Raw genomic sequence first — 12,697 nt, 5'->3', positions numbered from 1 at the left:
GAATTCTGGGTCAGAAACTCTCGCTGAATGAGTCATCCCATAGGACAAATAAAACCTCACTCATCACCCTGTCTTCCCTCTCTGTAGCGAGAGAAGCAAACATTGGGGCCCTGGAAAAACATCAGCAACTTCTCGTAGCATCTGTAGGTGGGGATGGTTTCCAAGCCACTGAGAGGGCTGTGAACGCAGTTACTGGGGCTCTAGTTTTTCTCAGCCAAGTAGGAAGAACCTCCAAACTGACCTTGGAAAAACATACTCAATGAAGGAAAAAAATATGGTAAGCTCTCCCTGTGTATTTGTATTAGAGATTTTTTTTTTTAAAGAAACAAATACATTGCTTTCCAGTTTTCCATGAAAAGAGTTTGAATACTCTCATATTCACCATGGTAAAATCCTTAGAGTGGGTTTTGAAAGGCTGTAGACAGGTCGTAAGCTTCGCCCTCTTTAATAAGCACAAGGTCATCCACACAGTACAACTGTATTTGTATTAAAAAGCCTAAGGGGGAAAGCATTCTTGCCACTCCTTTCGGCAAAGATTGAAATTAGCATTTTTATGAAGAACATAAACTCTCTGCGTATCAAAGATGCACTTTTATTACTCTGAAACTGGCTCGAATAAGCATCCTGAAAACATTTGGCTCTTTCTCTTCCAGGAAGAGGCCAATTAAAACACAGTCTGTCTAACTGCCAGTCCCTACCCACTCTTCAGTGGGGCAACAACAATACCGAGATGGCAGCGTTGGCGCCGCAAAAGTGGCTTTTCAGTTATTGGGTACCTGGGGGAAAGTAATGATTTCTTGGCTCTCATCGCAAAAACAGATTTTTTTAAAAAACAACAACCCCCCCAAAAAACCACAAAACCCGACGCTTATTTTACTTGCCCCTCCTCACTCCAATTATGAATTGCTTGATTCAGACAGACAATTTAACTTGCCACCAATTGTGTCAGCTGTTCTCCCTGTTCTCCCACCTCTGGTGCAATGAGGCTCAAGGGAGAGGGGCAGCTCATTGTGTCCTGGTGGCGCCAGCATGCTTTTACAAGCTGTGATTACCCTCTGGCAGGCAGCCCATGCTAGTGGGCTGCTTTCTGGAGCAGAGACCCACAGTGTGCAGTCCCCCTGTGGCTACCAACCAACCTGCCATTTGATGCTGTTTCTTCAGGTATGGTCTCGTCTGACCAGTGGTTTTCTTATTATAAGAGGCCTCTCTATCATGGCATGAAGTAGAAAGTGGAAAGGACAGTGTCTGGCTGCTTTTGGAGCCAGAGGCAACAGGCCAGGATTTACCTCACTCGTTTGGATTTACTCATCAGCCAAATGAGTCTTGCTAAAATATTTAGTCTCCATATACACAATAAACAATTTTGAACTGGATTCAGACTCAAGACTCAATTTCTCTTTCAATGGAAATGACACCAAGTGCAGGTACATAAATGATGCTCAGTAAACATTTCTTGAGTGGAAGAATTAATATGCCAAGACCTAGAGAGGAAGTATTTTCACAGTGTACCTCTGTCCATTTCCCTCTACTTTTCTGATGTGATGAAATTCAGCCTTGTGATTGCTATACTAATATTATCTCTGACAATGAATCTTCCAGATTTCAGACAAAGAGTGGACTGACTTCATATGAAAACAGTTAATGCAGTATTTGGAGGTTTAACGGTTTTGATGCTTTTGACTACAAATAAGAATACCTGTCAAAACTAACTCAGAAAAGGGAGATTTATTAATAAAACTTACAGATGAGATGTCCAGAGATTAGCAGTTCTGGGGGTAGATCAGTAACTCATCGATGTCAAGGGTTAAGATCAATGTCCCTGGAATCTTCTTTTTCTTTTCTTCATGGTTTCAAGATGGCTGTTGCAGTTCTAAGCAACATGTCTTCACAGAATAATGACTAAAACACAACAGAAGATACTCTCATTTTAAAGACCTAAAAGATTTCCTCTTACGTCGTATTTCTGATAACTGGGTTACATGCAAAGTGAAAACAAATTGCCACGAGTGACTAGACCCATTGTATTAGTTTGGTAGGATAGTCATAACAAAGTATCACAGACTGGGTGGCTTCAACGACAGAAATTCCTTTACTCATGATTCTGGATGCTCGAAGTACAAGAGCAAGATGTCAGTAGGACTGGCTTCTTCTGAGACCTGTTTTCTTCTTTGCTTTTAGATGGCCGCCTTTTTCCTGGGGCTTCACATGCTCTTTCCTCTATGTATTTCTGTGTCTTAATTTCTTCTTACAAGGACACCAGTCATAATGGATGGTGGCTCACCCTAACAACTTTACCTTAACTTGATTACTTTTTTTAAAAGACCTTCTATCCAATGATAGTCATATTCTGAGGTAATAGGACTCAGGACTTCAACATAAAAATTGTCAGGGAATGGGGAGGGAGGGACATACAATTCACCCCAATCACCCATAATGATGGACTTTTTGAGATTTAACATATTACTGCTCTGGTAACACAGGGCTTAACAAGAAAGAAAGAGGAGAGATTCTCACCTATGTCTTTACTTATTATTATTTTCATGTAATAATTATTGAGATGCCTTCATTTCCCCAAATGTGATTAAAGAGGCCAATATAAGAAATAATTTAGAAAACTGAAGATTAAAATAATAACTTCTGTCGTTAGATATGTCCCTGGACACATGGCCAGCAGTATCCAGTGAGAGCATATTCTGTTGTAGCAAGTGTGTGTCAGAGAAAATAAATGGATTTTCTTAATAAATGACACAATAACTTCTCTTAACGAATCAATCTCGGTTTAGAAAAATTCTTGACGCCTGAATAGACAGAAAGTGATTCTCAGAGATCATGGGCTAGCAGCAGCCAAAATAACACAATAAAAGATTAAATTTTTTATTTTATTTTATTTTTTTGAGACAGAGGCTCACTCTGTCACCCAGGCTGGAGTGCAGTGGCATGATCTCAGCTCACTGCAACCTCTGCCTCCAGGCCTCAAGCGAGTCTCCTGCCTCAGCCTCCTAAGTAGCTGGGTTCACCACCCATGTCTGGCTAATTTTTGGTATTTCTAGCAGAAATGAGGATTCACTGTGCTGGTCAGGTTGGTCTTGAACTTCTGACCACAGGTGATTCAGCTGCCTCGGCCTCCCAAAGTGCAGGGAATACAGGCATGAGCCACTGTATTTCTGAAGCCACCCGGCCTTAAACTTATTTGAATAAACCGTGAGCTAAAATTTGGTAGTATGGGAAAACATGAGAAGTCAGAAGATAGCACAAGGCTGACAACCTTGAGGGAAAAGGGGACAGGGATAATATCTGGTTCTGAGAGAATCAAGTCTTCCTAGAATGAAGAAGTCTGATTTCTGATTTGAACATATTTTTGCTGGTGTAATGTACTCTCGTTAGCCACCTTCCTTTGATCATCAATAAAACATACTGTGCATGAACCTATCTCAAGAGAGTAGAGTTTGGTGAAACCACGTCTGCCATGGTATTGGATATGACATGAGCAGACTTGGGAGATGACCTATAAATGGAACTGATTAAACAAACATGGTTTCCAGAAACGCAGATGTCTATGAGCTGTAAGCACTTTCTACTCCTACCTCCAAGTACAAACAAAAATCTGGAGAAGGTTTTTTTTTCAATTTTAACAGGATACTGAAAAGGATATAAGAATGAGGATGTGTTGGACTCAATGATATCTACCCTTTATGGGGCAGGGTCATCCCAGATTTATCTAGGTTACATATATAGTAACATTTTGAATTATAAGAGACAGTCCAACCTTACATTAGATTATGAATGATATTTTAAATGTTTGTCTATGCATTAGTCTATATTTTCCAAGACTTTAACTTTTGTTATATATGACTACTAGAATCTTGAAAAAATAGTGAAAACTTTTAAAAACATTTTATTTGTTAAAAATTTTTATATTGAGATTATTTTATTTTATTTTTAGTTTTTATTTTTTTGAGACGGAGTCTCACCCTGTCACTCAGGCTGAAGTGCCGTGGTGTGATCTCAGCTTACTGCAATCTCCATCTCCTGTGTTCAAGCAATTCTCCTGCCTCAACCTCCCAAGTAGCTAGGATTACAGGTACCTGCCACCATGGCCAGCTAATTTTTTTTTTGCATTTTTAGTAGAGACGGGGTTTTACCATGTTGGCCAGGCTGGTCTTGATCTCCTGACCACAGGTGATCCACCTGCCTCAGCCTCCCAAAGTGCTGGGATTACAGACGTGAGCCACCATGCCCCGCCTAATTTTGAGATAATTTAAAATAAACACACAGGTATAAGGAACAATACAGAGAGATCAATACACAGGTATAAGGAACAATACAGAGAGATCAACACACAGGTATAAGGAACAATACAGAGAGATCAACACACAGGTATAAGGAACAATACAGAGAGATCTCATATACCCTTTACTCAGTATCTACCCATGGTAGCATCTTGCAAAACTCCAGTACAGTATTACATCCAGAGTGTTAACTTTGATGCCGTGAAGATACAGAACATTTCACTCCCACAAAAAGCCCTTGTACTGCCCTTTTAGCTACACTCTCATGCCTCTCATCTCATCCCCTCCTTAACCTCTGGCAACTGCCAATCTGTTCTCTATTTTTATAATTTTGTCATTTCAAAATTGCTCTGTAAATGGAATCATGCAGTATATAACCTTTTGGGATTGGCTTTTTCCACTCAGTGTAATTTTTTGGAAAGTCATCCGGGTAGTAGCCATGTATCAATATATGTTTCTTTTTATTGTTGAGTAACAGCCTATGATATGGACATGCCAGTTTTTGTTTAAACATTCACCTATTTTAAGACGTCTGGGTTGTTTCCAGTTATGAGACATTACAAAGATGCTTGGTGTAGAATGAATCTTGTTCTCCAAAAATGTTGAATTCTTAGGCCCAATACCTCAGAAAGTGACCCTATTTTGAGGTGGGGTCTTTGCAGAGGTAATCAAAGTAAAATACAATCATTAGTTTGGGCCGTTATTCGATTTGAGGGGTGTCCTTATGAAAAGGTTAAATTTAGAGATGGCCATATACACAGAGAGACTGCCATAGGAAAATGAAGTCAGAGATTAGAGTGACACCAATTTCCAGGAAACCTCCAGAAGTGAGGTAAGCAGCACGGAGCAGATTCTCTCTCACAACCCTCAGAAGAAATCAAACCTGCTGATAACTTGATTTTGGGATTCCAGTCTCCAAACCTGTAAGACACTAAATACCTGCTGTTTAAGCCACTCTGCAGTACTTTGTTAATGGCAGCACTAGTAAACTCACATAGTGCCATAAACTTTTGTGTATATGTTTTTGTACAGACACAAATCCTTATTTCTTCGGAATAAGTGGCCAGGAGTGCAATTGCTTCTGAGTCATAGGGTAGCTGCATATTAAGTTAAAAAATAAAACAAAAAACCTGTTTTCCAGAATGGCTATACTTCTTTACATTCCCAGACTAATGTAAAGGATGACTCAAATTCTTTGCATTCTCATTGACGTTTGATGTTGTCACTGTTTTTTTATTTGAGCCATTCCACTGAGTGTATATTGGTATCTCATTATGATGTTAGTTTGCATTTCTCTAATGGCTAATGATGATGGATTTCTTCTCATGGGCTTGTTTGTTTCTGCTGTTGAGTTGTGAGCATTTTTATACATCCCAAATAGCAGTTCTTTGTTATGTAAGCACTTTGCTTATGTTGTCCTGTTTGTAGCTTATCTTATCCTCCCCTTAATAGGGGCCTTTTGTGGATCAAAAGTTTGTAATTGTGATGAAATCTGCTTTATCGCTCGTATCTTTTTATGTATCACACCTTTAGTGTCAATTCTAAGAATTCTTTGCTTAGCTCAAGATATGCCAGTGTAATTTCTATATTTATTATAAAATGTTTTTAGCTTTGGAATTTACATTTGAATCCATGATTCACTTTGAGTTAATTTTTATACAAAGTGTGAGGATTGTGTCACGGTTCACTTTTTGTCTGTAGAAGTCCAATTATTCTAGCACCATTTATTGAAAAGGCTACCTTTTTTCCATTGAATTGTTTTTGCGCATTTGTCAACAATCAATTAGGCATATGTGTATGAGTCTGTTTTTGGGTTCCCTAACCTGTTCCACTGATCTATGTGTGTGCTCCTTCATCAAATACCACACTATTGATTGAGCCTTAGTATCAGGTAGAGTGATTCCTTCCATTTTCTTCTTCTTTTTTCTCCTGTCAATACCTGTTTTGTTTTCGTTTATTTTTGAGATGAAATCTCACTCTTGTCCCCCAGACTGGAGATGGTACGATCTCGACTCACGGCAAACTCTGCCTCCTGGGTTCAAGCGATTCTCCTGCCTCAGCCTCCTGAGTAGCTGGGATTACAGGTGCACACCAACATGCCTGGCTAATTTTTTGTATTTTTTAGTAGAGACACGGTTTTTCCATGTTAGCCAGGCTGGTCTTGAACTCTTGACCGCAGGTGATCTGCCCGCCTTGGCCTCCCAAAGTGCTGGGATTATAGGTATGAGCCAACTTGCCTGGCCTGTTTTTGTTTTTAAAGAAAAACTGATGTATTTAGTTTATGTATGTTTAATGTAATTATTGATCTCTTAAGGTTAAGTTTTCCCTTTAATTTTGTGGTTTGGGTTTATTCTATTTTTTGTGTTTCTTTATTTTCTTTTTCTTTTTTTCTGTCATTCTCTGTGTTATGTGAACATTGTTTAGGATTTCATTTTAACTTTTTCCTACCCTTTGGGGTGTTATCTCTTTATACAGCATCTTTGGTGGTGCTCTCAGTTTTACATTATATATACATAGCTTATCACTCTTAACTTGTATAATCATTTTACCAGTTCAAATGAAGTGTATAAACTTTGCTTGGTTTTACATTTACTTATGACATAATATTATTTAATATTTCCTCTCTATACACTTAACTCCACATTAGACAGTGTTGTATTTTTTTTCTTCAATCATCAAACATAGGAAAACTGAAGATGAAGAGGAAAGTCTATTTTATTTGTTTATATTTTTGCTTACTATTTACTTTTCTTTTTCTGATGTTCCAAGAGTCTTTAAAAAAAATCATTTCTTTTCTGTCTAGAGAAATTTCTTAGTCATTGGGCTATGATAAGTTTTCCGCTGACAAATTATCTTAATTTTTTTACATCTGAAAATGTCTTGATTTCCCTTCGTTCCTGAATAATACTTTCACTAGCTAATGGATTATGACAATTTTTTTTTTTTGTAAAGCACATGGAAAAATGTTATATCACTTTCTTCTGGCTTCAATGATTTCTGATGAGAAATCCACTGTTATTTGACTTTTTTTCTTTTCTTTTATAGGTATGGTTTTGCTGTTTCTTCGTCACTTTCAAATTTTTTTCTTTGTCTGTAGTTTTGAGAACTTCGACTATAATGTGTCTTGGTATGAATTTCTTTATTTTTTTCTCTTTGTGATTCATTCACAGCCTTCGGATCTGAAGATTTATGGAATTTTTTTTGGCCAGATTTGGGGAATTTGAGTTCATTATTTCATTAAGTACACTTTCAGCTCCACAGTTCTTCTCCATTTATTCTGGCATTTCACTGACACAAAACTTGTTATACTTCCACAGGAAGCGAGACTTTGTTCATGTTTTTCTTAGTCTGTTTTCTTTTCTCTGTTGTTCAGATCGGGTAATTTCTACTGTTCTTGAAGTTCACTAATTATTATGTCTCCTCCATCTTGCTCTTGAACCCATCACTGAGTTTTTAAATTTCAGTTATTGCAGTTCTAAGTTCTAATATTTCCATTTTGCCTTTTATAATATATTTCTTGCTGAGAAATATTTCTTTGCTAGGATTTTCTGTATTTTTTTTCATTTGCTTCAATTGTGTTAATAATTGTTCATTGAAGCATTTTTATGGTAGCTACTTTACAATATTTGTTAGATACTTCTGTGTCACTTTCAACTTAGTGTTGGCCTCTATTGACTGTTTTTGTTTTTGTTTTTTTCTTTCCTTTCAGTTCAAGATCTTCCTGGTACTTGGCATGAATGTTTTAAATTGAAATCTGGACATTTTTGGCATTATGTTATGAAAAATTGGATCTTACTAATAACCTTCTGTTTTATCTTGTTCTTTCTGATATCACTTCAGTAGGGAAAGAGGAAGACACTATCTTGCTACCAACTTGGCCTCCACTGACACATAGTAGAGCAGGATCCTCCTCACTGCTGAGTAGAGTCGAGAGTTCCAACTTCCTACCGGGAGCCTCTGCTGATACCTGCTTAGCTGGAAGAGGTGAGTGCTAGGTTACTGATATCCATGTGGCCTTCACTTTCCATATGGGATGGTTCTGATGGTGAGGCAGTCTTGGTACCATGGGAAGTGGTGAAAGTCCTAACTCTCGTACTAGACCCTTTTTGATAATTCTCCAGAAGGCAGTAAGAGAGTGTTTCATTTCTGCTTAGTAGGTGTGGAAGTCCAGGCTCTCCCTGTGGTTTTGACTGACATTGAGTGGGTGGGAGAACTTGTCCTCACTCTATAGTGATGAAAGACTCAGCTCCTAACTTGGCTGTCTCAGACCCTCCTCCTGCAAGGGGCTCATTACAGCCAGGTGAGGGTGGAAACTGAGGTTCCTCTTTGGCCTTTGCTGGTGTAGGTGAAAAGAGGTATGAGTTTTTTCTGTGAAATTTTGATAAAGTGGGGTGGTTATTGACAAAAGTATTTCTGTCTTGCTAGTCTCCCCCTTTCCTGGCCCTTTGGCTAGAGAGCCGACTTTGGTGGGACTTTATTTATTTGGTGTTTCTGTGTTTCCATCTTCTGCACTGCAAAGTTTGAGTTACGGAGATGAAAAGAGAACTCATCACTGTGTTGTCTCTTGTATCCTAAGGTCCCTAGATTATCTACCTTCTTCTCTCTGCCTTTCAGAAAAGGTGTTTATTTCATGTATGTGTTCAGGAGTTTTAGTTGTGCTTAGCAGGAGGGATAAGAAAAAACAACAATATTGACTCCATATTCTTGGAAGTAAATATTTCTAACATTTCATTTTAAAATATCTTAAAGAGTTACAAAATAGTACAAGAAATTTCTGAATATACTTTATCCTTAGTGCCCCCAAATAGTTAACATTTTAGCATCTTTGCTTTATATTTATTCATTCTTTCATTTATTTATTTATTTCTATTTAATCTTATTGAACCCTCTAAGAGTAAGCTGCAAACTCTAGCACTTTCAGTGTGTACATTCTAAAAGCAAAATTAGGCTGGGTGCAGCAGCTCATGGAGGTTATCCCAGCGCTTTGGAAGGCTGAGGTGGGCGGATTACCTGAGGTCAGGAGTTTGAGACCAGCCTGTCTGACATGCTGAAACCTTGCCTCTACTAAAAATACAAAAGTTAGCTGGGCATAGTGGCATGTGCCTATAATGCAAACTACTTGGGAAGCTGAGGCAGGAATCGCTTGAGCTCAGGAGGCGGAGGTTGCAGTGAGCCAAGATTGCACCACTGCATTCCAGCATGGGTAAGAGAGTGAGGCTCTGTCTCAAAAACAAAAACAAAAACGAGAAATAAGAATAATCTCTTTTCGTGAAGAAGAAAATGCTTCTATTAATCACAACATGCAATTGATGTGACATCCTATTAGAATTAAACCAGGATAAATACTGGTGTTATGAAATTTATATTTCTCACCTCCATTCTGAAGGAAAATGTTACTATTAGGACTTGTCTTAATCTGATGGACTGATTTCAGTAAAAACTATTTTAAAGGTAAATAGCAATTAACATATATTCTCAAACTGTGCTCAGAAGTAGTTAAAAAGGCAACTATAAAATCTGTCACGATAACAACCAGCAGGATTAGGGCTGTTCTGTTAAACGTTAGGAGCCACATCTCTTTTTTAACTGTTACATTAGTACCCCTTTTCCACTGGTAAGACAGCTGCTTGCTATGGGTGCCATGCTGATTAGCAAGCTTCTTCTTAAGTGAAAGATACTTGATTGATCAAGGCTCAAGTGTATTTTCTTTTTTGATTTTCCTCTCTTTTAAAGCAGAAACAAAAACCCTTGTCTTTGATATACAAGGAGGCATATATAAAATACAGCTGTTATAATCTTCTAAATCACAGTTAAACGGGGCAAAGAAGTATTATTAGAAGTAAGTCTTTGAAATATTTTATTATGAAAATAACAAAACTTCCAAATAATTCCTCAAAGTAGCTTTCCTTTTTGGTACATGACTTTATAAACATCACACATGGCAAATATTTTAGCAATTTCCTCTATCAACTACACTTTGCCCTCAATAGGTTTAGAGTAGGATTTCAAACGATCTCTACATATAAGCATCTTTATTTTATTTTATTTTATTTTGAGATAGAGTCTTGCTCTGTTGCCAGGCTGGAGTGCCATGGCACGATCTCAGCTCACTGCAACCTCCGCCTCCCGGGTTCAAGCTATTCCCCTGTCTCAGCCTCCTGAGTAGCTGGGATTACAGGTGTGCGCCACAATACCTGGCTAATTTTTTGTATTTTAGTGCAGACGGGTTTTTGCCATGTTGGCTGGGATGTCTTTGATCTTCTGACCTCCTGATCTGCCTTCTTTGGCTTCCCAAAGTGCTGGGATTACAGGCGTGAGCCACCGTGCCCAGCCATAAGCATCTTTAAGTAAGTTTTGTTTTCACTGAACTGAGTCTCTTTTCTCATTTATGTGCCCATGGAAGTTAATTTGAGCATACACACACATATATGTACTGGCATACATATGAGTATATATGTGTGTTTTCTAAGTAAGTTACTTTTACCACTAGAATACCACTAGACACAACAGGGAAAACTCTGTGAGACAGTATGATCGTCCTTGGAAACCCTTCTTTAGGTTGAGGAGGGCAGGCACAGTTTGCTGAAGGATGTGATGAAGCTGTAGCAAGTCTTCTAATCATCCATTAATCCTGTGTTTCCAGGTCTCACCACCACCACTACGTGCATATCTGCTTCCTCGGCGGCACTGGCCTGTCATGCAACATCTATCAGAAACAAAATGTTGTTGGTTGAGCACCTGATGCCGTCTGTAATCCTTTGGTAACTTTCACTCCCTACTTTGTGTCCAATCTTGGTATCAAAGTGACCATCAACAAGCTCAAGAATCCCTTTGCAGACTGTCCGAATCACAATTTCTGTGTCTCTACACTCCCCGAGGAACAGATGCACACCTTCATTCCAGCCTCTCTCCGCTTCCTGACTGCTGGAAACGCATTCTCAAATAACTCTGCTTTCATGAGCTGTGCTGTGAATGCTGCCCTTCACATGTGGCCCTGCAGCTGTTTGAACATGGTGGTCTTTCCATCCAGGGACATCTGGCAGCACACGTTATCTACCACAGCCTGGGTCATCTGTTGCAGAGCATCGGCTCCATTCCCATGCCGCATATCTTCCTGCTGCAGGGATAGGAACAGCCCTATCCAGGGAAGTGTCCTCTTCAGCCTGTTTCCTCAAGAGATTGATACCCTGCGGCCACTCCTCTTCTTCCCAATGTGTCTGCAGATACTGTAACATTTTCTTCACTGTAAGGAAATACAATGTCTTTCCATGTGTAGCCAGATCAGGTTGATTTTGGTGGGCATCGAAAGCACGAACATTTCCCTACTGGATGCTACTAGGGAAATCTGCCTGCTGGTAGGGAGGGCTTAGGGCAGCGAGGAAGGTGGCAACTGGGTGCAGCCTGGCCCATGCTGGGAGAATGTTAGGAAAATGTTCTCTCTCTTTATGCTTTTGCTATTACTTTGATTACTATGCTTGAGAAAGCCTAACAAAAATCATGCTATTCCTTTACATTTGGCTCAGCATTGTAGGTGAGCTATTAGTGTTTTATATAATGTCTCCTCTGAGTTAGAAATCTACTGTTGAAGCTAATAGTAGAGTACCATTTATGCAGCTTACCACGTTGGGTTGCTGTCAACCTCAAGGGAAATAATGGTTACAAAAGGGCTGGGTATACTTCAATGTATTCAACAAATAGTTTAAGGGGTTGTTATTGCTATTTTTCATTAAACTTCCATTAGGAGCATCTCAGAATGACTTCTCAGCTGAAATCAGATTGGCTGATTCTTCAGAGGGCAAACCCTTCATTTCCAGATAAGCTAAAGGCTTTTCTTATCAATAGATTCTCATAAGCATTTATGTGTGTGACAGTATGGAGTAGGCCTAGGGTAGAAGCTAAGGGTGCTCTGGACAAGTCTGTGATAAGAATGGGGTTCCAATGGAAAACTAAGGCAGCCTATAGTGTGTAAATGCATACACACTATATACAGTGTATATATATTTATATATAAATATAAATATATATATATACTATATGTGTGTGTGTATATATATAGTATACAAATACGTAGTGTGTATATATAAATGTTAGTCCGCTGAAGTCTGTCGTGTGATTCTCTTTAATAACAGAGTTGAGGGGTGTTAATGAGCATGACACAGGGCACACAGCCATAGAGCGAATTAGTCATAGCTTGATTCTTTTATGTGCCTCGTTGTTTAATGGTAAACATTACGCAGCAATCACAGCAGTATCACTCAGATGGAGCATAAGGTGTGGAAGGGGTAATGAGGCTGCCTAAAAGCTGTTTTACAGGGCCCTGCACCAGTTCACAACATATAATAGAACTCAGAGCCAGACAGATAATAGAAGCGACAGCCATTTATTGCTAAGAGACTGTCTGAATATTT

General features: G+C 38.9%; 1 pseudogene; it reads right to left on the bottom strand.

Annotated features, from left to right (window-relative positions):
• Positions 1 to 10,573: 10,573 nt before the first annotated feature.
• Positions 10,574 to 11,657, bottom strand: LOC116564874 (annotated as a pseudogene).
• Positions 11,658 to 12,697: the final 1,040 nt, after the last annotated feature.

The sequence above is a fragment of the Sapajus apella genome, unplaced genomic scaffold, assembly GCF_009761245.1.
Source record: "Sapajus apella isolate SASKATOON/1434 unplaced genomic scaffold, GSC_monkey_1.0 scaffold38, whole genome shotgun sequence".
Taxonomy (NCBI): Eukaryota; Metazoa; Chordata; class Mammalia; order Primates; family Cebidae; genus Sapajus; species Sapajus apella.
The sequence above is the reverse complement of the archived record's forward strand: the minus strand, read 5'-3'. Positions and strand labels throughout refer to the sequence as shown.